This window comes from Pinus tabuliformis, chromosome 3_1 (genome assembly GCF_031772625.1).
Source record: "Pinus tabuliformis cultivar Carrire ecotype Pingquan chromosome 3_1, CPIR1, whole genome shotgun sequence".
Taxonomy (NCBI): Eukaryota; Viridiplantae; Streptophyta; class Pinopsida; order Pinales; family Pinaceae; genus Pinus; species Pinus tabuliformis.
This window is the reverse complement of record NC_142301.1, coordinates 699,360,237-699,383,929: the sequence shown is the minus strand read 5'-3', so window position 1 is coordinate 699,383,929 and position 23,693 is coordinate 699,360,237. Positions and strand designations below refer to the sequence as shown.

Here is a 23,693-nt window from a genome sequence, read left to right as displayed (position 1 = left end):
CTAAGCTGTCAAAATCACTTGGGGATCACTCCCGTCTTGGGCCACACCAACCCTTAACATGGGTTGGATTTTTGCCCACGGAGTTTTGAATCATTGACCTTCACATCACGAAGTGCCTTATCAGTACACCCCATCACAATCTAGTTTGAGCACTGCGAGCTCATGTGGATAGTGCATTATTTGCTTAGTTTCCTTCATTTTAATTTCAGTTTATGCTAATATTTTATGCATTACGCTAGTAACATTAATTTGACTCTAAAGCAAAGCATTGCATAATAAGGATTTTTAGAATATTGTAAGATATTTAATGACTAATTACTATAATAGAATATCTATAACATTTTATCAATCATTTATATAGTTGAATCTTTGAGATTTGTTATATTCACAAATTTCATGTAAACAAATAAATCTAAAATAAATATATGAATACAAAATAACCAATATTTATTATTTAATTTTGTCATTTTTAAAAATAAATATATGAATACAAAATAACTAACATTTATTATTTAATTTTGCCTTTTTTTTACAAATCATTTTCCTTAATATAAATAAATTTACTCAAAATATTCCTTAAATCAAAACGAGAAAACAAATAACACTTTACCATTACTTTCATTATACTACTACTTTACCTTTAAATCTAAATCACAATGCATTAGAAGCATTGATACCTAATCTTTTGGTTTATTATATTCCTTTAGAAAATACATCAGACACACTTTGACATAGTTATTTAAAACAATTCATAATTGAAACAATTTTCACTTTCCAAATTGTAAACACGTTATAACAAAAGAAGAAAATGAATAAAATTATTTTTTTAACAATTTATCATCACAACCATGCATCCACTAAAACTCATAAATCTATCACACCTTTTATATATATTGTTGACCTTTTATAAAAACTAAACCATATAATACATAATCTAAACTTGTTAGTTAATTTCTCATCTTTAAACAATGATGAAAGTTACTGGTAAATTCTTCCATTTTTTTACCAAATGGGTTTCATTATTATGTGTCAAATTTGATCTATCGACTTGGACCCTCGCCGAAAAAGCATTTGCCTCGATCGCCGAGTAAAGTTCAAAATGACCGCAAAGAAAACAGGGAAAGCGATAACATAATGCTGGAAAGACTCAAGGCATATGAAATTTAATTTGGAGGGCGTAGCAGCGAACATAAGCAACTAGAGTCCCCCCCTAAATTCAGAATTCTATCATTAGTTTGGGAGTGGCGGTGCGATTCAAAAGGGAAGACGGACGCTGCCTGCAATTATTTTTTTATCGAGTCTCAGTAATGCATCCATATATCAGGTACAGCTTTGAATAGATTGTCTCTCTCCATATATAAAGGCTGCGAGCTCTACAATTGTTCAAATCAGAGTAACAATGTTTTCATACACCCATTGCTGTTTTATATATTATTTATTGGTTTCTCTGCGAATGCGAACTGTAACCGAAGATTCTCTTAAACAGACGCAGTTCCTTGGTTCGTTAGTATCAATGAGCAACATACTCATTCATTGAAAAATTTATGAAACACGTATCGTGAATAATGTTTATTTGACTGTTTAATGAGCTGCGTATTTTTACAATTGATGAGAGTAATGGTTCATCCCGTGATCCAAGATTCGTTAGAGTTTCAGTCATGTGCCTAAAGCCATCCCACCAACGCACATGTCACAATGAGGTGGCTTTCCTAATGAGTGTCCTTTTCGAAATATTTCGAAGTGCTCAGAAAGCGTAGGGTTTTGAGTTAAAAGGCCACATGTTTTAGATCCTACGGCGGTGCCAATTCGATTTTTAAACCGGGCATTCATTCAGTAATGTGCCTAACCCATCCTGTCAATGCAGGCCAATGATGAGGTGGCCTTCCTATGGAGTTTCTTTTTCTACATATATTGAAATGCTCAGAAAGAGGAAGGGGCTTGTGTTAAATCCCACATGTTTTAGATCCCACCACAATGCCAATGTGATTTGTAAACAGGGCATTCATTCAGTAATTTGCCTAAAGACATCCTGCCATTGTGGGGTCATGGTGAAGTGGCCTTCCTAGGGTGTATTTTTTCCAGGCTAATAACGAGGTGGCCTTCCCAATGTTGCACAAAGCATTGATGTTTTTTTGGAAGTGAAGTGTCAAAAGCTTGATTTTCCAAAAATCTTCTGAAACGTCTCTCTCTCCCTCTAGCTATATATGAAAACATGCATATTTGTACACAAATCAAGATAGGTATTGCATCCATTGTACATCAATGATTAATTATTCGAGCATCAACCATTTAGATTCTAGCAATTACAAACATACATCAAAATTTTAAGCATATCACATATAATAGAAGGTAGAAAGTATAAAATTTTTAATCATATAATAGAAAGTAGACATTTAGAAGATAAAATCATAAAACATTCAAATAACTTATCTAGTAAGTGAGTGACTGTCAACATGAGTCATGACCAAATAATAATGTTTACAAAATAGGCCACTTGGCCACCGCCAACTACAACACTGAATTAGGTATTGAATTTTTGTAGCTATGGTTGGTCTTCATGATAAATACAAATGTATATTTCAAGTCAACTACCAAAGAAGAAAAATTTGAATCTTGAATTATGAATTTTTCCTCCAAAATGTAAGGTCGACTCTAAATGATCAAGTCGGCCCAGCGTGGAGTGACACCCATTCAGACTCATTAAGATCACTATTAAAGGCCATTCGACCTCCTCCTCTTTGTATAATTCAAATCGCCATCTTCTACTGGCTTTGTTCACACGTAGGAGATTAAAGAGGACAAATCTAAGGTAGAATAAGAGGATGAATTTGAGGCATGAAGAAGGATGATTTATGAGGCAGCAAATCGAAATTTTAGGAGGCTGAATTTGTCTCTGTTTGATTAGGTTTGACCCGGGGTTGGTTATTGGTCAGTTTGACTTTGTTTTTGACTGGGAAATCAGTTTGTATCTCTTGTTGAATTGGACAATTTCTCTAAGAACCACTCAAGAAGACTAGGACCTGAGAATTTATTCTATGTCTGATTTGAGAATGAATTTTGGACTATAAAAAAGACCTTGGGCCGATTTTTGCAACAAGGAAATGGCCATCAAGGGAAGGCTTATTAAGGACCTGATTTGATGAATTGATAAGGAGTTTTGGATCTCAAACATTCTTCGAAGTGCTATGGGAAATTATTAATGAACATGTGCTATTTTAAACCTAAGGGGCTAATTGATTATGAAGTACACTTGTACAAAAATCTCTTGTCAACCTGTAGTGTGATATGTTGCCTTGTATTAAAGATGAACACTGTCATGATTAAAGAAGGGTAAATCTTGTATAAAAGAAGCCTCTGTGAGAGCATTAGAAGATAGCCTGAAGTTGTATCCAATGGAAAGAGGCAGAGTTCAATTTTGTTGACATGGTAATTAAAGGGGCATTCGTAAGTTTACAGTGAAAAAGACGCTGAGTTCCTCATTAGTTTTTTTGAGACCGAATTTTTTCTTACGAAGATTGAGTCACCTTCAGGACTGGAGTTGTCCTTGTAAAGGACAAATTATTGTTGCTGCTACAATGGTTTTGAGGTTACTTGGTTTGTAAGGACTGAGAGTAATCAGTTGAGATCTGCTAAATAGTTTGTACTACTCTGAGGACAAAATTTGCTAATGACTCTTCTATAATGGAAGTCTGGACCATTTGAAGATTGTTACTTATTAAGAGTTGGTTGATGGTGCAAGTTCTCTTGTAAAATGCTATAGAGGACAATGGAATGCCATTCCTTCCCTTGAAGACACTTTTGCTTTCATGAAGTATTCATTGGAGATTTGTATTTATGACTCGACCTGCTATATTATGCCCTTTGTTGATAGTTGAAGGGCGTTGTTTCTTTACAATGCTAGATGGAGGTAGAATACAAGCCCTACAAAAGCTATAATGGACCATTAATCTTGATACATTTGCTTGGACTGATATCAAGATGGAACATCCTTGATTATTTGATGACATGATGGATTTCATCACATATGCAGAGGCATGGGGGCTTTATGGTTTTTTGGACATTTGGATATGGCAAGAAAATTTGCATATGACAAAGTTTGTTGGACTTCCAAGGTGTAGATGAAAATTGGAAATCTTAGGGTTTGTAAACCCTACAAGACTTGAAGTCTTGGATGTGAAATCCCTAGGGTTTGTGGATAAAACCTTAGATCCAGACCTAGATCAATGTTTCTGCTGAATGAAGAAACCCTAGCTCATGCAAGGTAGGAAAGGAAGGTAACATATTTATGATGAGGACGGGGTCAATGAGTTTGCAAACATATTTCAATGCTTTCTGTGAGAAGGCAAAGATCAAGAGGGAGATGACATTTCCCTACAATCCTCAGATCAAAAGATAAGTACTTTATATACTTTATAATTATTATTGCTTTGCTATTAGTTAGCCTCTTGCCTTTGTTTCTTTTGTTGGGTTATAATCCTTATTCCATGGACCTCCTAGTGAGGATTGCAGGTACGTCGTGAAGGTTGCCAAGTCCCTGGTAGCAGGTGGAAGTATTGGAAGAACAAAGTAAAATTTGTGGTAAGAGGATTCTCCCAAGGTCAGGGATTTGTTGAGAGAGAAATTGTATTGACATCTATAATTGTACCTCATGACTAGAAGAGCTCCTAGTTCAGAGGGAGCAGGCAGGCCAGCAAGTTTGAAGGATGTCATTGTGTTGAGACCTGTGGAAATTCAGTGATGACCTCAAAGTGGATTTACAAGATCAAGCATTTGGTAGATGGCAACATAAAGAAGTACAAAGTGAGAATTCTCCCAGGAAGAGGAATATGAGGAGACATTTGCTCCAGTTGTCAAGAAGAAGTAGTGTGCAAGGAAAATCCTTTGGACTTTGAGGTACATGAGAGGGGATCTCATGTTTGCAGACTGGAGAATGCTTTGTACGAGTCTCGGGCTTGGTATGGGTATCTGAGAAATCTTGATGGAAGGACTCACTTATTAGAGGAAGTAGCAATGGTAGGAAGATTTGCTTCCTTGATAGAAGGGAGTTGATCGCTAGTATCAAGATGAAGGATCTTGGTTGGATATTTTACTTCTTGCGAGTAGAAGTATGACAAAAGTCAGGTGAGATCTTCCTTGGTCAAAAATAAGTGTATTATTACGATCCTTTAGAGATTTGGGATGATGGATGACAAGTCCAAGGCCATTCCCATAGTATCCAATCTAATGAAGCTGAGTGGTAGAGGGAGTAGCCTGGATTGTCTTAGCAGGATTTGTTTTAGCGTTAGAGGGAGCACCCAGTTAGGGTGACTGAAAACCAACCATGGTGATGGATTCAAGCTAGTAAATTTATGGTTGAGCCAAGGCATGTGGCAAAACATGTGTTGAAGTATCGACATGGTATAGTTGGATATGGATTGAGAGATGTCTTGTATAGCTGGAGGGATTCACAGATTTAGATTGGTTTGAGAATGATGATCAAACTTGGGGGCTACTATGATGAGCATGACGCTGACAACATATGAAGCAAAGTATATTACAGTTTGGCGAGTTGTGAAGCAGTGTGGCTTTGGAAGCTACTCATAGGACAAGACATTATGACAAGACAAAGCGCGTGGTATAAAAGGAACAATGAGGGTCCTATGTATTTCTATGGTCGAACTGGTTGCTGACATTCTCACAAAGCCTCTATTTCTGGATGAAGTTGGCATACTTTTGGGATAAGCTTGGAGTGATTGAGAATGCTTCCCTTGGTTGAAGGGAGTGTTGATGTTGTAGCATCAAGGAGTGAATAATCTCCTTTAGGTCATGGGTATTGACCGAGAAAACATGTAATATGGTTGGGGAAATTGGTCCAGTTAGCATTGAGGCCTCCGTATGCTCCCTACTTCAATGGGTTTTGACCATATTGCCATGGGGTTTGGCTAAGGGGTTGAGTTAGTGCCTTATAACATCGAACAAGTACTTTTACCATTCAATGGCATGTGACGACATGTGGGAATGATAAATGGGCCCTGGATTTCACCATGTTAGTTTTTGTAGCATCAGAGGTGTTCTAGTCTCGAAACTTTGTGGAGAGGCTAAAACAAAGGAGTTCTCCATAACTGAGAAATCATTTCTGGAAATTGTTGATTTGTGTAGCTTGGGAGGTACTCCAAGCCCTAGGGTTCAGGGTTTGGAGGGCACAATGTCACAAGGGTCACTTGTGGGCTTGGAACCCAAGGTAGGGGTTTTGCACCCATCAGGATTTGGGTCAAAACCATGATGAATTTGAGCATGAGAAAATTTGAGGTGATAGAGCTTGGCGTGCTGATTCCAACGCTCCAAAGATCACTCAGATCGGAGCTCTAGAAATGAAGTTATGAATTTTTGAAGTTGACAATTAATTATGGACAGTGAAGTCATGAAGGCTTGGTCCAAGGGACATGTCGCTTCAAATGAATTCGTGGAGCCCTCTTTATGTGTATAAATAAAAGGTGGAGAGGAGGCTATAGAGCATCCATTTGTGCAACACACAAGTGAAAAGCTCATAGAAGTTAGAAGATAACTTTGTTTTGGGCCGCATAAGTGAAGGACAGACCAACGAAATTTCAAGGGCATTTTAAGGAGGTCGAAGTGCAGGAAGGAGGGTCGAGGGCCTGTTCTTGGAGGCTGAAGCAAGGGAGTGGAATTCTGGGCTGTTTGAGGGCCAAGTGGAGGGGAGGCAGACCCTAAACAAGCTGTTGCAGGCCTGTGGTGCCTTGCTGTAGCAAGCTGCAGGCAATATAGGGTAGGCCGAGGTTGTTGGTGAGGGCTAGACTGCCCATAATTATAGCAAGAAGGGTCAACCTCCTAATAAAGGGCAACTACACTCCTTAACAACAAAATTGGGAAGAATTGAAGGTTGGATATGGGACTGTAATGATGCCCTAACCAGGCCTAAGTGGCAGCATAGGAGTGGACCTCAAACAATGAGCTTGAGATGTGTTGTTGAGGTGTTGGATCCTTGTTTTTGGATTAGTTTGGATCAGTTTATCTTGTAGCCTGTGGGTGCCATTTGGAGGACCTTCTGTGGTGGTGAAGAGTCCATCCTAGGAGCATAATCTACAGTGACGAATTAGGCATAATTGGTTTGGTGGAGGGCAGCGTGTTGATAGCCCAAAGTAGCCCTAGACTAGCTATCTTGAAGTGACGAAGAGGAGCTGAAGGTTGGGTGAAGATAGGTGCTGAAGTGCAGTACCTTGATGGACAAAGGTGACTGCTAGCTGGCAGTTTGGAGCTCGGGAATTAGGCCTATCTAGAGAGTAGATTGGATCATCCCGTGTACATGCAACAGAAGTGACTTGCAACAATGTTAGGTCGCAACCCTCCTGGAGTCTCGATGTGTTGTCCTTGAAGGACTAAGGGGCAGCTAGTGAGCAGTACGAGAGCGAAGGACCAACAGGACAAGATACGACATTGAAGCTGCAACGAAGTTTGTCATTGTATCTTGTAAACCATAGATTGTTGTATTATTCGGATTTGGTTTAATATAACAAAGATTGGGTTGTACATTATTGTACAATATTTGTTAAAAATTGTGTATACTTGTGCATATGTGATTTACTTCTTTATATTTTCTGTTGTGCAAAGTAGTTCTTGTTGAGATTCTTGGTTTGGTAGCGTCAAAGATTTTAAGATGCTAACCTAGACCCAAGATTGTGGAAATTCAACAGAAATTCCACCTAGAAGTGTTTCAATTAGATTATCAGCCTATTTCTAAATATTTCCTAAGTCTAAACATAGGGAAAGGGGTTAATTAATCAGAATTAATTGAGATAAGGTGTGAATGATCTAGAAATTCACTCGGATCGACTTTGATATGATCTTAGCCATTGATTAAGATTTAATCTTTTCCGTTGGAGTCCCAACAAAAGATTATAAGAAGAAGTTGATGGGTAGATGGAGAACGCACACTTGAGGTCGATTTCCTTGGGTAGTTCGACTTTCTAGAGAGCAACATCAGTTGCCAGAAGAGTTCGAGCCAAAGAAGGGAAGCAGAGGCAGAGTGGGGTAGGGACAATGATCCAGAGGAAGATTTCCAGATCTAGAGAGGCAATAACGAGAGGCCGATTTATTCCTAGTGCGGCAGCACAGAGGACTGCAGAAACAACTTCAGAGGGCAATTCAATTTGGTTATGGGAAAAATTGATTTAGCTTCCAGAGGCATGGACAGTCTTCCAGAAGGCTGGAGAATCGTTTCCAACAGTAGAGACAGGCAAAATGACTTGATGAGAGGCAGTTCTGGGCTAAATGTTAAAGAGTCTGTGTAAGCACTGCGTAGAGGCTTGCGCAAGGGTTCTAGAAGGATGAGTTTCTTAAGCCTAATTGTGCTGGGGTCGCTCGTGGAGGAAGGAAAATTCCCTCGGATAATTTCGGCCAAATTTTTCTTGGTGTGGATTGCCAAGTTTTGGCATCCAGATTGTACTCAAAATTTCACTGTTGCTTAATAATATAAAACCCTCAGTTGCTGCACCGATTTTCCCAAGTTGGGTTTTTTCCGGGGACATTTGTCCAAAAATAATTGTGTCAATTTTTATGTGTGTGTGCTAGAATATTTCTCAGTTTCCAGCGCTATTATTTTTCAAAATTTTATTTGTGAAGATTGCAATGTGATTTATTTGATATTTGTCATAGCAAATAAATTGTTAATTAATTAACAATTAGAAGAATTAATTGCAGTTGCTGTGATAGGATTGAAATTTTCACATGGTTTTAGAGCGTGATTGATCAGGTGGGGAAGCTCAGAAGTAGAAGCAAGAATTTTTGGAGGTTGCGTGGAGCTTTAGCCAGGCAGATCGAGTTGCTTGGGGAAGTTTGGTTTTCAGTGTAGGTTAGCAGAAAAATTCAGCTTGCCAGTCGAGTGATTCTAGGGGGCATAGGGAGCAATAATAGCTCAAATTTTCGTTGGGTAGATTCCTTGTTTGGTCGCAGAGGGTGTTGCAGCAGTTTGTAGAAGCAAAATTATCGTCTGGTGGAAGAGAAAGGGCACATTCAGAGGGGAAATTCCTCTCAGGGGATCTCGAGTCTTAGAGATATGATTTTTTCCAGTTGTAGATTGGTAATAGCTGTGAGCAAATTTTCTCACTATAGAAGGGAGTGCGAGTAGAAGATTCAACAACCGAGTAGAGGGAAAGAGGGATATTTTCGATCAGATCCAGAGATGGCCACAACTGGGTTTAGAGATCAGGATAGGTTGGAGGGAGCCTCCAACTTTGTCATCTAGAAGGCTAGGATGTCCTTCCTACTGGATGAATATGGCCTGAAGACCTATGCAAAGAATGTGGTAGAAGTTCCCCAGGATGCGGATCAATTGAAGGAGTACAGGAAAGAAATGGCGAAGGCGAAGCAGCTGATCCTAGATGGAGTCCGGGACCACATAGTTTCACATATTGTTGGCAAAGGTACTGCCAAGGAGATGTGGGATGTTCTCGTCCAGCTATATCAGGGTACTTCCGAGCAGCAAAAGATGTTCCTCCAGGAGAAGTTGAGGAGCATCACGATGCAGAAGGGTGAAGACATAAATCCCTTGCTCACCAGGATTCAGGAGGTCCGAGATCAGCTAGCATCCGTTGGGGAGGCACCCCAACCCACAGAGCTTGTACGGTTGGCACTGAATAGTGTCTCAGAGGATTGACAAGTCTTCGTCCAAAGTATATTGGGCAAAGACACATTACTTAGATGGGACATGATGTGGGTAGACCTACAACAGGAGTTGAGGCATGCTTTATTGAAGAGTACCGTTAGCGGCAGTAGCAGCAAGGGCACGAATGGTGAAGAAGAGAATGTGGCCCTAGCATCAAAGGGTCGTAGTCAGGGACATGAGGAGAAGAAGAAGAAGAAGGACCTATCTAAGGTCAAGTGCTTCAGGTGTGGCGAGCTCGACCAGTACAGTACGTAGTGTCCTCTCAGGAAGAAGGACAAGTAGGAGAAGCAGGACCAGGCGACAACGTCTGCAAAGATATATAAGTTGTCGTCTAGGTTGGAGGAAGATTTTTCTATGTTTGCAGCTATACCTCCAGGAGAGAGGTGGGGCGATATGAAGCTATAGTCTCAGAGCAACGCAGAGTTTGGGCAGGGTCTATGAGGTGTCCTCCTCATGGATCATTACATTGCTACGAGGACCCACAATATTCAGTAGTAGGATGGATCAGTGTTAGTTGATGTAGTCAGATTCTAGGGTGACAATTGCAGACTAGTAGCAGTGAAGCGCTGAGGAGTGATGCAGTGTTGGCAGCAGTGCAGAGTCAACAACAACGCAATTTCTTTAGTAGACAATGTAGTGGTTAGTAGCAGTTAGAACTCAGGAGACAGATGCAACAAACAAAGTTGATTCAGTATTCAAGATGCTTCTTAGTTGCAGTTGTTGTAGTTGCAACAACAACAGATGAGAGGGAGTTGCAGTGCAGATGCAGAGTTGGCAACATTATAGCAGTGTTAGTAGCAGCACATATGCAACATCATAGTTACGCAGTGGTTGGTGTGTTGAGAAATCTAGGGCATCAATAGTTAGGTGAGTTCTCTCCTTATGATAATTGCTTGTGATAGTCTTTTTGCTTCTTGATTACGATCTTCTTTTCTTGAGTTATTATTGTTTTCTTTTCATCAAGACAATTGCCAAATCATGAACAATAAAGAGACAAGAGACACAACATATAGGCTTGTTAGCCGGGGCCAAAACCTCTCACTCTTTGAGAGGAAAACCCAAACAAAATTCTTCTTATAGAACCTTCAATTGACGAATACCAAGACCATGACAAAGACCCTTGACATTAGAGCCCTCCCAAGACCAAGTCACTAGGTGTAGGAATTTACAAGGTAAGTTCTTTAGATAGAACACCAAAGGACGCCGCTCACAAACAGATCACATATCAGTACACTAGTATTCTCGACGTGGTTAAAACCCTCAAAGAGGGAAACAGTCCATGGCCTAAGACAACGCCGCCACTTCAGGCAATTTATTAATGTAAAAGAAAGAAAATTTACATAAGCTTCTCTCATGACAGCCACCTAACAAATGACCCTCCATTCTCTTTAAATAGAGATCATGGACCAATCAGGTGTTAAGCCACGGATCAAGTGTCGGTAATACCGAGGAGAGAATGAACCGTCAGATCACTTCATGTCTAGAACATATCATGACCGTCGGATTGTAAGTTACAAAAAGTACATACTAAAGAAACACACTTTACCTAACTATACACTAGACCAAGTTGTACTTAATTATTTCCTATGTGTCGGAATATCCTAACATCCCCCCTTAAGAACAACTTGGGATAGGATTGAAGGATGTACAAAGATGACACAATAGGAGAAGGAAGGAGGCATTAGAGCCTATCCCCCCTTAGTGACAACTTCCTGAACTCCAACCATAAATCGAAGTTTAGTAAACTTTGCCTCTGTGAGAGCCTTTGTAAAGATGTCTGCAACTTGATCATCGGTTGAACAATATTGCACTTGAAGAACATGGTCATGAATGAGCTTTTTGATGAAGTGCATGTGTAGTTCAATGTGTTTGCTACGCTGATGTTGGGTTGGATCTTTGCATAGTTGAATGGCACTTTGATTATCACACCAAAGTGTAGTCGGATGCTGCTGCTGAAAACCAAACTTTGATAGGATCTGACGAAGCCATAGGGCTTCCTTACTAGCTTCAACGACGCCGTGATATTTTGCTTCTGCTGAAGAAAGAGAAATGGCACTTTGTTTCTTGCAAGCCCATGTAATAGGTCCAGAACCAAGAGTGAAGACATAACCTGCAGTAGACTTCCGATCATCAGGGTCAACAACCCAATCAGAATCAGTGAAACCAACCAATAGAGGAGATGCTTCTGCACTGTAATGAATCCCAAACTGAATTGTACCTCAAACATAATGAAGTATTCTTTTAGCTGCTTTCCAATGAATTTCATGTGGGTTTTGCATAAACGAGCAACAAGGCCAACATCAAAGTAAAGGTCAGGACGAGTATGGGTCATATACAAAAGTTTTCCAACAAGATGACGGTATAAGGTAGCATCAACTTCAGGGGAAGTACAAGTGACTGAAAGTTTGGCTCCAGACTGAAAGGGAGAAGGGCTTGGCTTACAGTCTTCCATGTGAAAGTGGCGTAGAAGATCACAAGCATACTTGGACTGGTGAAAGGGAAATACCTTCTTTGGATTGCAAGACTTGAAGACCAAGAAAATAATGCAAGTGCCCCAAGTCTGTCATTTCAAATTGCTTTTTAAGGCTGGACTTCACATGGTTTATAAGGTTGGGATCACTACCAGTAAGGATAAGATCATCAACATAAAGAACAAGAATGATAAGAGACTTACTCACTTTCTTGGTGTAGATAGTATTGTCAGAATGACACCTAAAAAAGCCAATATCTAAAAGAAAGCTCCATTTTGACATACCAAGCCCAAGGGGCTTGCTTGAGACCATAAAGGGATTTCTTAAGCTGACATACAAGGTTGGAGTCTGTTTGTATAAAGCCAAGAGGTTGTTCCATATAGATTTCTTCAGGCAAGTCCCCATGCAAGAAAGCAGATTTAACATCCATCTGATGGACTTCCCATTTGAAAGACGCAGCAAGGGAAAGAACAAGGCAGATAGAGTTCATTTTGGCAACAAGGGAGAAGGTTTCAGTATAGTCAATGCCTTCAACTTGTGAAAAACCCTTAGCAACAAGACGAGCTTTATGTTTATCAACTTTTCCATCTGGTCCAAACTTGGTTCTGTAAACCCATTTGCATCTAACAAGTTTTTGTCCCTTTGGAAGAGGAATAAGGTCCCATGTATCATTTGCCAATAGTGAACGATATTCTTCATTCATAGTTGTGTCCCAATTTGGATGGCTTGAAGCTTTTGGAAAGGTGTCAGGATCATAATTCGTTGAAGCTTGAGCCAGTAAAGAAGAGGCTCTATCGAATTGAGAAAGTGTACGACGTTGATATGTAGGATCACCTGCAAGAGTATCTGCTGCACCCCGAGTAGCGCGGACCCATTTTGGACGCTGAGGAGCTGAAGGAGGATCCTGAGAATTTGGGGGAGGATTGTCATCCTCGCTGTCATCATCTGAAGAAGGAATATTTTCAAAAGTAGAAGGGATAGAGAGAGGTGGTACATCCGCTGAACTAGGCTCGTAGGCCCATATATTTTCAACAAACTTTACATCTCTTCTAATGATAACATTTTTGGATTTAGGTTGAAGAAGTCTATATCCTTTGACATCTTCAGAATACCCAACAAAAATACATTTTTCACTCTTAGGTTCTAAGGCTTAATGTTTCTCATCTGGAATATGGGCCCATGCTTCACTTCCAAAAACATGAAAGTGACTTACATCTGGAATATGGGCCCATGCTTCACTTCCAAAAACATGAAAGTGACTTACATCTGGTTTAATTGAGCTCCATGCTTCTTTTGGAGTGATATTCTTTAAAACCTTAGTAGGAGTGCGATTTACTATGTAATTTGCACAGTTAATTGCTTCTGCCCAAAAATTAAGACTAAGTCCTTTAGATTGAAGCATTCAATTAGCCATTTCCTTTAAGGTGTGATTCTTCCTTTCAGCTACACCATTTTGCTGTGGAGTATATGAAACAATATGTTGCAATTGAATTCCATGTTCAGTGCAAAAGTTGATGAATTTTTTGTTAACATATTCTCCGCCATTATCAGATCTTAGCTTAAGAATTTGATGTCCAGATTGTTTCTCAACAAAGGCCTTAAAGGCCAAGAACATGTTAAAGACTTCACTCTTGACTTTTAAGAAGTATACCCAAGTGCGTGTGGAGAAATCTTCAATGAAAGTTAAGAAATACTTGTAGTCAGAGAATGAAAGAATTGGAAGTGGACCACATAAATCACTATGCACAAGCTGTAAAGGGGTTGAGGCATGCCAAGAGGCACGTTTTTCAAAACTATCCCGATGATGTTTCCGAGTACACATCCGGAACAAACACCATCTCTGCAAGATACCATAGAAAGACCTGCCACCATATTTTCTTTACATAGATTTTGAAGGGAGCGATAGTTTAAGTGACCAAATCGCTCATGCCAAAGTTTGCTCACTTCATCGTTATGAGCAACAAATACCGATGGAAGAGTTGATGACCCAAAGTTGTTAAACTTATACAACCTTGTAGAATCATCAACAATGCTAGTAGCTAAAATCTGTCTAGGATCTCTTAGGTCCTTAATTACAACATCATAAGGTGAAAATTCAACGACTTTACCTTCGCCTGAATGAGTTATCTGATATACAGATAGAAGGTTGTAGGATAAGGTAGGAACACATAATACATCATTAAATTGACCATTGTTTAGATGAATAGTTCCAGTCCCTATAACACTAAGAGATCTATCATCACCAACATATATATTTTTGGTGTTGCAATAATTTAAAGAAGAAAACATGGCTTTGTTTTTGGCCATGTGATAAGAAGCTCCAAAATCAATGAGCCACTCATGAGAATGAGAAGAAGAAGAAGAAGATACATTGAGTGCATAACCAGACCGAGATGCTTGACAACCACATGCAAAAAGTGCTATTCCTGAAGATCAAGTTGAAGTTGAGGAGTGTTCCAAATGCATGTTATGCTTCTTCATTGCTGCTTCCAAGGCTTCCATCTTCTTAAAGCATTTGGATTCTAAGTGGCCATCACGATTACAAAAGTTGCAATGTCTATCAGTCTTCTTCCATTTGTTTTTAGTTGTCTTATCATTTTGTTGAGTTGATTTTTCATTTTGAAACTGAAATTTCTTAGGACCCTTGTTTGGTTTAGGACCATTCTTTTTAGGATGCTGCTTCTTAGGATTCTTTGAATTTGGTTGCTGCTGGGCTGCTAAAGCTTTCTTAGAAGAGTTTCCAATATTAAGAAGACCAAGATGTAAGAGTTTTTCTTGTTCTCTTATTAAAGAATCACAAAATGCATCAAAAGAGGGGGACTTATAGACTTGTCCTTGACAAATAAAGGCTTCTCGAGTAGAATGGAAGGTGGAAACAAACACAGAGTAGGCTGGTTCTAACTTAGTAAGAATGTAATAGATAAGGCTACCATCTTCTTTCTTAACCTTAACACCTTCCAAGAGAAGTCTAAGGGTCTTGAACTTGGACAAAAAATCTTCAATGGAAGAAAAATTATTGGGGTCCAACATAAGCAACTCATTTTCGAGTTGATGGGCTCTAATTTCATTTTTAATTCCAAAAACTTTATTGAGTTGTTTCATTGCTTCATCAGGGGTATCAATTTCTGCGATATGAAATCTAAGGTTTGGAGAAATAGACATCCCTATCAACCCACATGCTTGATCTTGCTTATTTTTCCATTTGGCTTGCTTATCTTCATCTTTAGGTTTAGACTTTTGGCCTGAGGCTATTCTATAAAGACCTTTACTTTTAAGTAAATCCACAATGTAGGATAGCCATTGGAAGTAGTTGGTGTTGTCAAGAATAACTAGGCATGAACTTTCCATTTTAAAAGAAACTGAAACTGTAGATGTTGAAACTAAGTGTTCCAATGGAAAGATCTCGAAAAATTAGCCGATTAAAAAAAAACGGCTCTGAAAACGGCTTCCGGATGAAGAAGTTATGGCTTTTTGAAGAAAAGTTGTTGAAGATGCCAACGAACCACGTGAATGTTGGGAAGTGAATGATAATGTTATATTTAAATCCCCCCTCCCCCCCGTTTCCAAACTTAATCTAATTAGCTCACTTTTAAAAAAAGATTACTTTATGTGACCCACTTTTATAAATAAGTGAAAGTCACTTTTACAATGGTATTTTATGAACTATCCACTAAATTGTAACTTAAATAAAAGATAAAGTGACTTTAGAATTATAAGTGACTCACTTTTTATAATGGGTGAGAACACTTTTACATAAAGTAACTTTAAAACATAAGTTACATGTGCTTTTTGAAAAAGTAACTCAACAAAAAGAAAGACTTGAACCCAAGACCTTTATTCTCATAAAGTAAATTTGGACCAAGTGAGCTAGTTTAAAAGGTTAGTAATTTTTGGAAAAGAGGAAGGGTTTTTTTTTTTTGCTCACCTGAAGCTTTAGACCGTGTGCTTACTTGAAAAACCCATTTTTGCCTACAAAAAAAAATGAACGCACAACCCAAAACGAACACACAAAAGTAATCCAAGCCTTACGACTTAAAGTTAGATTTGGCTGGAAACTATATATTTTCCTCAATGTTTCTGGTTTAAGGCACGACGGAAAAGAGCATACGCATAAGAAAAATCTTTTCTTTTTGTTTCTGGTTTGCCCAAATCGCACAGAGTCACGGGGCAAAGAGCATACGCAAAAATGAAAGGTATAGATTTGGTAATTAAAAATAGAGAGATAAATAAACTGAAATGAACAGAGAGATAAATAACTAAAACTGCAAATAAAGACTGTATACCTCCAGATCTTAAAAATGACATAGCTCGGGCTACCAAAAACCTTTTCGCGTGAAACGGAAGGGGTTCCTCACTGAAACAAATGCTCCTAACACAATAGATTAGTCCTCTCTATTGAAGGAAATATAACTACGCTAGGTCTTCATAAATGTAACTTTGATATTTGTACTTATTCAAGAAAAGAGAAATTATTTTTGTATTATTTGTCAATGAGTTTCTCGCTCATTGAAAATAGGTCAAGCACATTTTGAAGTGCTTCTAGAGAGTCAAAGTCAAAATGTAATTATGATAAGACCCTTTGAGGGCATGTTACATCATGTAAGTCATCATACAAGGTCATGGGAACACCTCCAAGCATGGTTAAATCCTCTCCTAGCACCAATGAAGTCTACAAGCAGCAAAACAATGAATAAAATGATTAATGAAGCAAACTGTAAGTTGGCCTAAAGGCAGCCGGTCATGTCGGCTTAATTGGAGGGACAAACGTCTATTTATAGAGGCTGCCCACTCCAAAAGATAACACATTACTCACTCTGAAATCCGCATATAAGAGGAAGGCTAAAAAGGACGAAAACAAGGGTAGAAAAAGGGTAACGAGGACAACAAGTTAAGGAGAGAGAACAATGAAGCTAAGGAGGCCATTTCTTAAGTAGCTACAACCACATGTGCGAAGAAATAAGGGACAGACTGTGGCTAGATCAACAATAAAGTTGTAGTGACATATTCTTTATGGTTTGGGCTAGTAACTAGGCCTACAAGGCCTCCTACTCCAACGTGGAGGAAGAACTCTCAAACGAAGTAAGGGAGCATAAAAATAAAGTATGAAGGACTGTTTCTAGGGCTAGAAACAGTGACACGTGTGAGGTGTAGCAAGGGTATGACAACAAGCTAACAATCTTTTGTTTGGGTGAAGAGATCAAGCCTCCAAGGACTCACAAGCCTTGTGAAGAAGTCCATCTTTCTAAAGTGAAAAAGACTCTAATTGAAAGACGAAGGGTTGGAAGACAAACTGCCGGAAGAAGTGCCAGAAGATGCGCCGAAAGTGACAATGCAGAAAGAGGAAGGATTTGACTTATGCTTGGAGGATATCCTAGTCACAGGTCTAGGGTTTGGCAGTTGTTCAAATAAGAAGCTTCAATAAAAGAAATCTTACAAAGGGTTTTCCTCTCAATAGTGGAGAGGGTTTGTCCTTGGCAAAGAGCCAAACTTTGTGTTCTTGTTATTTTGTTTTGGTAGCAGTTTGATGAAACACACACACTAATAAGAAGAAGAAGATAAATTGAAAAAGTACATCACAAATTGTTATCAAGTCACGAAGAATCATCACAACACTACTTTGCCCTAGATTCTCCAACATGGTTTCAGAGCTAAGGTGACACATCAAGGAAAGGGCAACTCAAGAACACTCATCAAGCAGAAGCATCTACAAAGTTGAAGTGTCAAGCGTAGAAGTCTCAACCACTTCAAGGACAAGAAGGGTCTACAATTCATCATTCATCTAGGAGATTTACAAAGCTAGAAGAAGAGGCTTATATAAAGGCACCTTCAAAGAAGAGCAGATTGAAGGAAGACCTACATCAAGCTACAAGTCTTCAAGCAAACCTCATCACCAAGCAAATCCACTTGAAGAAGGCAACTTGAAGGACATCAAGATCCAGGGAAGACAAGCCATCAAGCTTTCAAGGAGGAAGCAAATCCATTACATCTCAAAATCTATCAAGTAAGTACATGTCCCCTTCTGAATATATATCAATGTCTTTTTGCAAGGAAAGCAATAAATTGGTTGGCACCAATAAGTTTCTTGCATGGAAGAAGAGGACTGATCTACTACTCAAGGAGAATGAACTCCTAGAGCATGTCAAAGGGAATATCGCTATCCTTGCTAAGGAGCAGACTCAAGCCTTAGCCAAGCACAATAAGGATGAGACAAGAGCTCAAAGGATTATGATAGAATCAATCAAAGACTGTCTCATTCCCTATGTCTCCAAGTTTGAGACATCGAAAGAAATTTATGATAAGTTAGTAGAGCTATTCTTGGTATCCATCATCGGAGAAGTAATATCTTTGAGGAATGAATTATACAAGATGAAAATAATAACGGAAGGAATAACTCCCTACTTCATGAAAATATCTGAAATGAGAGATCAACTTCAAGAGCTTGGGGAAGTCATGTCTGATAAAGAGATGACAATTTTTATACTCAATGCTCTACTTGAGGAGTGGGTAAACTTCACATCTAGCATTTATGCCAAGAAGGAAGCAACCGGTCTCAGTGAAATGTGGTCTGTATGCAGAACGAAGGAAACCAGACTTAAGGCAAAAGAAGATGTGGGATTAAAGGAGCAAGCATTTGCTACCATGGCCAAAAGAAAGGGTAAATCTGGCAAGTTTGGTCCACGAAGAACAAACAACAAAGACATGTCCAAGATCCAATGTTTTGGATGCCAAGAATATGGACACTACAAAAGGAACTATCCTAAGCTTAAGAAGGACAACAATAACAAAAGGAAGAGGGAAGAAGCTCACATAGCTCAAGAGATGAAAGAAGAAGGAAAGAAGCAAAAGAAGGAAGATCCTCCGAATCTCTACTATGACTAGGTCGAACTCTTTACTTCTAGGCTTCATTCAAAGTTTTGAGTAGAATAGGAGCATGTAGGAATAAATTAAAATTGCATTGCTAGAAACATCCTCTAGAATCTAGCAGCATGATGTACATAGAGTTCTAGACACTCATGTAGATGTATCATTTATGAGAAGAACAAAAATGCATAAGTAGAAATATCTTCTAGAATATAGGAGCATGACAAATGTACCTCAAGGTATTCATGTAGAAGAAGCATACCTAGTATAGGACCTCATACATGATGAAAGAAAACTTGACCACGATAAGAATCTTAGAAGACCTACGTCATCAAAGGAAGGAACCATTTGCAAGACTAGGATCCTCAAGATCCTATGATGGAATCTTCGAAAGAAGGTTCATGAACCAAGGCAGATGTGTCATTGGGAATCACATTCATGGGATTCAAGAAAAGGATGATATGCAGGCAAGCTAAGATAAAGCAAGAAGGGCCACACCAAAGGATAATCAAAGGAGAATCAAGATGAGGTATGTATGCATCAAAGTTTAAGTCATGTTATCATTTGTATATTATTAAGTCATGGGTATAGTTCTATAACATGATCTAGCATGAAAGAATCTCTTTCACCAAGGACATGTTCGAAGGCATGCACTACAATGCGATGAAGGTCAACAAAAGAATATTCTCACCTAAGAGGCATAAGAAATGCTGACAAGTCCATAAAGCAAGCAATGAAGGAGTGCTCTCACAAGAGGCATTAGATGGTTGACCTATCTATCTGAGGAGAAGCAAATGAAGAAAGAGATCAAGCATGTGAATAACACCATGGTCACCGAGAAACACTATCTGACGGTTGGCCTTGAAGATATCTCCTGGAGGAAGGCATGACAACTTTGATAAAAGAAGAAAGGACCCTTGACACCTATGAAGGCCTTGGAGATATAAAAGGTGCAAATAACTGATTCTACTCTACAGAGATGTCGTGATGAAGAAACCATCCAACAAAAGAGGCAATGTTGAAGCAATATCAGGATGAAGTCATGATGGGCTACTAGGTCAAAGCATGTAACCTAGCAAGTACTATGAAGCATCCATGAGGAGGGTATTTCGAAGCATGGAAAAGATGACAAAGGAGTAGCCAAGACGACAAGAAAAATATGATAGTCACTTTCCATGAAGTAATGACATGACAAGCCAAGAAGGAAAGTGATCGATGGATGGTGCCCTACTAGAAGAAGTTCGATCGAAGACTTTATGACATCAAGAAAGGAAGGATATCAAGTAGCTGAAGGACCCACGAAGAAGTTGCTGATGAAGGAAAGAGTCCCCAATTAAGAGGGAGCTCTGACAAGTCCCTCATCAAGAGGGAGTTTTTGAATCACCCTTGATTACAAAGGAGTGACAATTGTGTTTTCCATTTCATGGGTCATGCACTAGACCAGGACTAACAGCCGTAAGTCTAGATGAAGGCCATGAATGGAAATGTAGACACAAGATAGACACACCATTCTTGTCTTCACTTGGGAAGAAAGAATGGGAGGATTAGGTAATCATTTGGCATCCGATACTCTTTGATGATGTGTAGGGGATCCAAGACAAGAGTAGGCAAGAGGACCGATATTCTTTGAGGACTGGGAACCCAAGATAAGAATAGTCCTAGAAGGTCATACTCAATGGACACCCGGGTGGGTATGTACCTTGAGAGACAATGATGAAGGTGTTTATAAATCATTGGTCTTATCAGCATTGTAGCTCATGGTCTCGTAAAGAGATGGAGCTGTTAGTTAAGGCCTTGCACTATGACAATGCTGATGAATATGATGCTATAACAGATGGATTGGAAATCTGGTTTCTCTTATGTGAATTCTTCAAGATTGAATATTGCCAAACATCTTGTAATTTTGTATGAATACCTCCCTTGTTAAGAGGGAGTGTTGAAGGAAATATAACTAGGCTAGGTCTTCATAAATGTAATTTTGATATTTTTACTTATTCAAGAAAAGAGAAATTGTTTTTGTATTATTTGTTAATGAGTTTCTTGCTCATTGAAAATAGGTCAAACACATTTTGAAGTGCTTCTAGAGAGTCAAAGTCAAAATGTAATTATGATAAGACTCTTTGAGGGCATGTTACATCATGTAAGTCATCATACAAGGTCATGGGAACACCTCCAAGCATGGTCAAATCCTCTCCTAGCACCAACGAAGTCTACGAGCAACAAAACAATGAATAAAAATGATTTATGAAGCAAACTATAAGTCGGCCTAAAGGCATCCAGTCATGTTGGCTTAATTGGAGGAACAAACCTCTATTTATAGAGGTTGTCCACTCTAAAAGGTAATGCATTACTCACTCTGAAATCCGCATACAAGAGGAAGGCTAAAAAGGACGAAGACAAGGGGAGAAAAAGGGTAACGAGGACAGCAAGTTAAGGAGACAAGACAACGAATCTAAGGAGGCCATTTCTGAAGCAGCTACAACCACACATGCGAAGAAATAAGGGACAGATTGCGGCCAGATCAGCAGTAAAGTTGCAGTGACATATTCTTTATGGTTTGGGCTAGTAACTAGGCCTACAAGGGCCTCCTACTCCAGTGTGGAGGAAGAACTCTTAAACGAAGTAAGGGAGCAAAAAAAATAAAGTATGAAGGACTGTTTCTAGGGCTAGAAACAGTGACACGTGTGAGGTGTAGCAAGGGTATGACAACAAGCTAACAGTCTTTTGTTTGGGTGAAGAGATCAAGCCTCCAAGGACTCACAAGCCTTGTGAAGAAGTCCATCTTTCTAAAGTGAAAAATACTCTAATTGAAAGACGAAGTGCTGGAAGACAAACTGCCGGAAGTGACAGTGTAGAAGGAGGAAGGATTTGACTTATGCTTGGAGGATATCCTAGTCAAGGGTCTAGGGTTTGGCAGTTGTTCAAATAAGAAGCTTCAATAAGAGAAATCTTACAAAGGGTTTTCCTCTCAAGAGTGGAGAGGGTTTGTCCCTGGCAGAGAGCCAAACTTTGTGTTCTTGTAATTTTGTTTTGGTAGCAGTTTGATGAAACACACAATAATAAGAAGAAGAAGATAAATTGAAAAAGTACATCACAAATTGTTATCAAGTAACAAAGAATCATCATAACACTACTTTGCCCTAGATTCTTCAACACTCTTGGCCCGAAAGCAGTCAGAAATAGTGGATCTAGGAGACGACAGTCGGATGCAGTTGTACTGGCTTCGGATTTGGATCACCAACGGATGCAGTCCTCGAATAACTCTGATACCATGTAGGAATTTACAGGGTAAGTTCCTTAGATAGAACACCAAAGGGCACCGTTCACAAATAGATCACATATCAGTACACTAGTATTCTTGACGTGGTTAAAACCCTCAAAGAGGGAAACAATCCATGACTTGAGCCAACGCGGCCACTTTAGGCAATTTATTAATGTAAGAGAAAGAAAATTTACATAAGCTTCTCTCATGAATGGTCACCTAACAAATGACCCTCCATGCTCTTTAATCATGGACTAATCGGGTGTTAAGCCACGGATCAAGTGCTGGTAATACCGATGAGAGCATGAACCGTCGAATCACTTCATGTCTAGAACATATCATGACTGTTGAATTGTAAGTTACAAACAGTACATACTAAAGAAACACACTTTACCTAACTATACACTAGACCAAGTTGTACTTAATTATTTCTTATGTGTCGGAATATCCTAACACTAGCATCCTCTTGAACGTTGCTTTCCCCTTCTTCTCTGTTTCCTTCAGAGTTTCGACCTCTTTCTTTAGGTCTGCAGTCCCTCTTCTTGATGTCAAAAACCCTAGATTAGATTTGTTCCTTGAATAGTCTCTTCAAGAGAGAGACTCTTTCTCTATTTTACTCGGCTTCCTTCAACGAATATTTTCACCCAAACAAGAACACTTATGTATGACTGCAATCTTCGGATCTGCTACCTTCGTACGTGTGAGGGTAAACTAGCCAAAAACAGTCCACAACAAACTTCGCTGTCATTCCTTCTTGCTTCGCTGATTTAGAGGCTCCTTCTTGTATGATCTTCAAACGTGTGTTAGAGACTTCCTTCACTGAATTGATGTCCTCCAAATGAGACCAAGCACTGCTATATATACTTGTTTTCCATGTCCATTAGGCCGATATGATCTCTAGAGTAGGTGGACATGATCGCTCTCGAATATCTTTACATTGTAAGTTGACTTGAGTGAGGGCTAGTGACAATGTCTTGGAGGGTCACTTACAAAGACAAACATGACTCTTTACAATGTGTAACGTGCCTTCATTACATGACGATGTCTCTGTAGACTTTTATGACTAGATGACAATATCCCTAAGGGCTCTCAATCAGAGCCTTAACTAAAAATAAAATCTCTTGCTTAGGAAACCCATGATGCGAGCATTACAATAAATTAATTTTTCTTCTTTACATCTCTTACATAAAATCACAACTACATGTCATTGGAGGTCGAACCTAGTTACACTTTTCAACACTCCTTAACTAGGGAGGTATTCATAATGGTACTTGGTCATTCACAATTTGAAGAAGTTCTCATAAGAAGAATAAGATTGGTATCCCATTTGTATAACATCATATCAACCAACATTGTCACATAGCAAGGCCTTGAGTAACTCTATCTCTCCACAAGATTGAGTTCAATTTTGGCTAGACCAATGATTTATAGACACTCT

The 23,693-nt window shown here is 39.1% G+C and overlaps 1 protein-coding gene across 3 annotated transcripts in view; it reads left to right on the top strand.

The window, feature by feature from the left end:
- LOC149189055 (mechanosensitive ion channel protein 1, mitochondrial-like) overlaps positions 1-23,693 on the top strand; it is a 473,192-nt gene that overhangs the window by 67,550 nt on the left and 381,949 nt on the right. The window contains exon 1 of one of the 3 annotated variants that reach the window (XM_089411752.1): positions 1,070-1,324. The exons of the other annotated variants lie outside the window; for them this stretch is intronic. The gene's annotated coding sequence lies outside the window, so the exon portion shown is untranslated. Of the gene's footprint in view, positions 1-1,069; positions 1,325-23,693 lie in introns of those variants that run through there. 3 annotated transcript variants of the gene reach the window in all.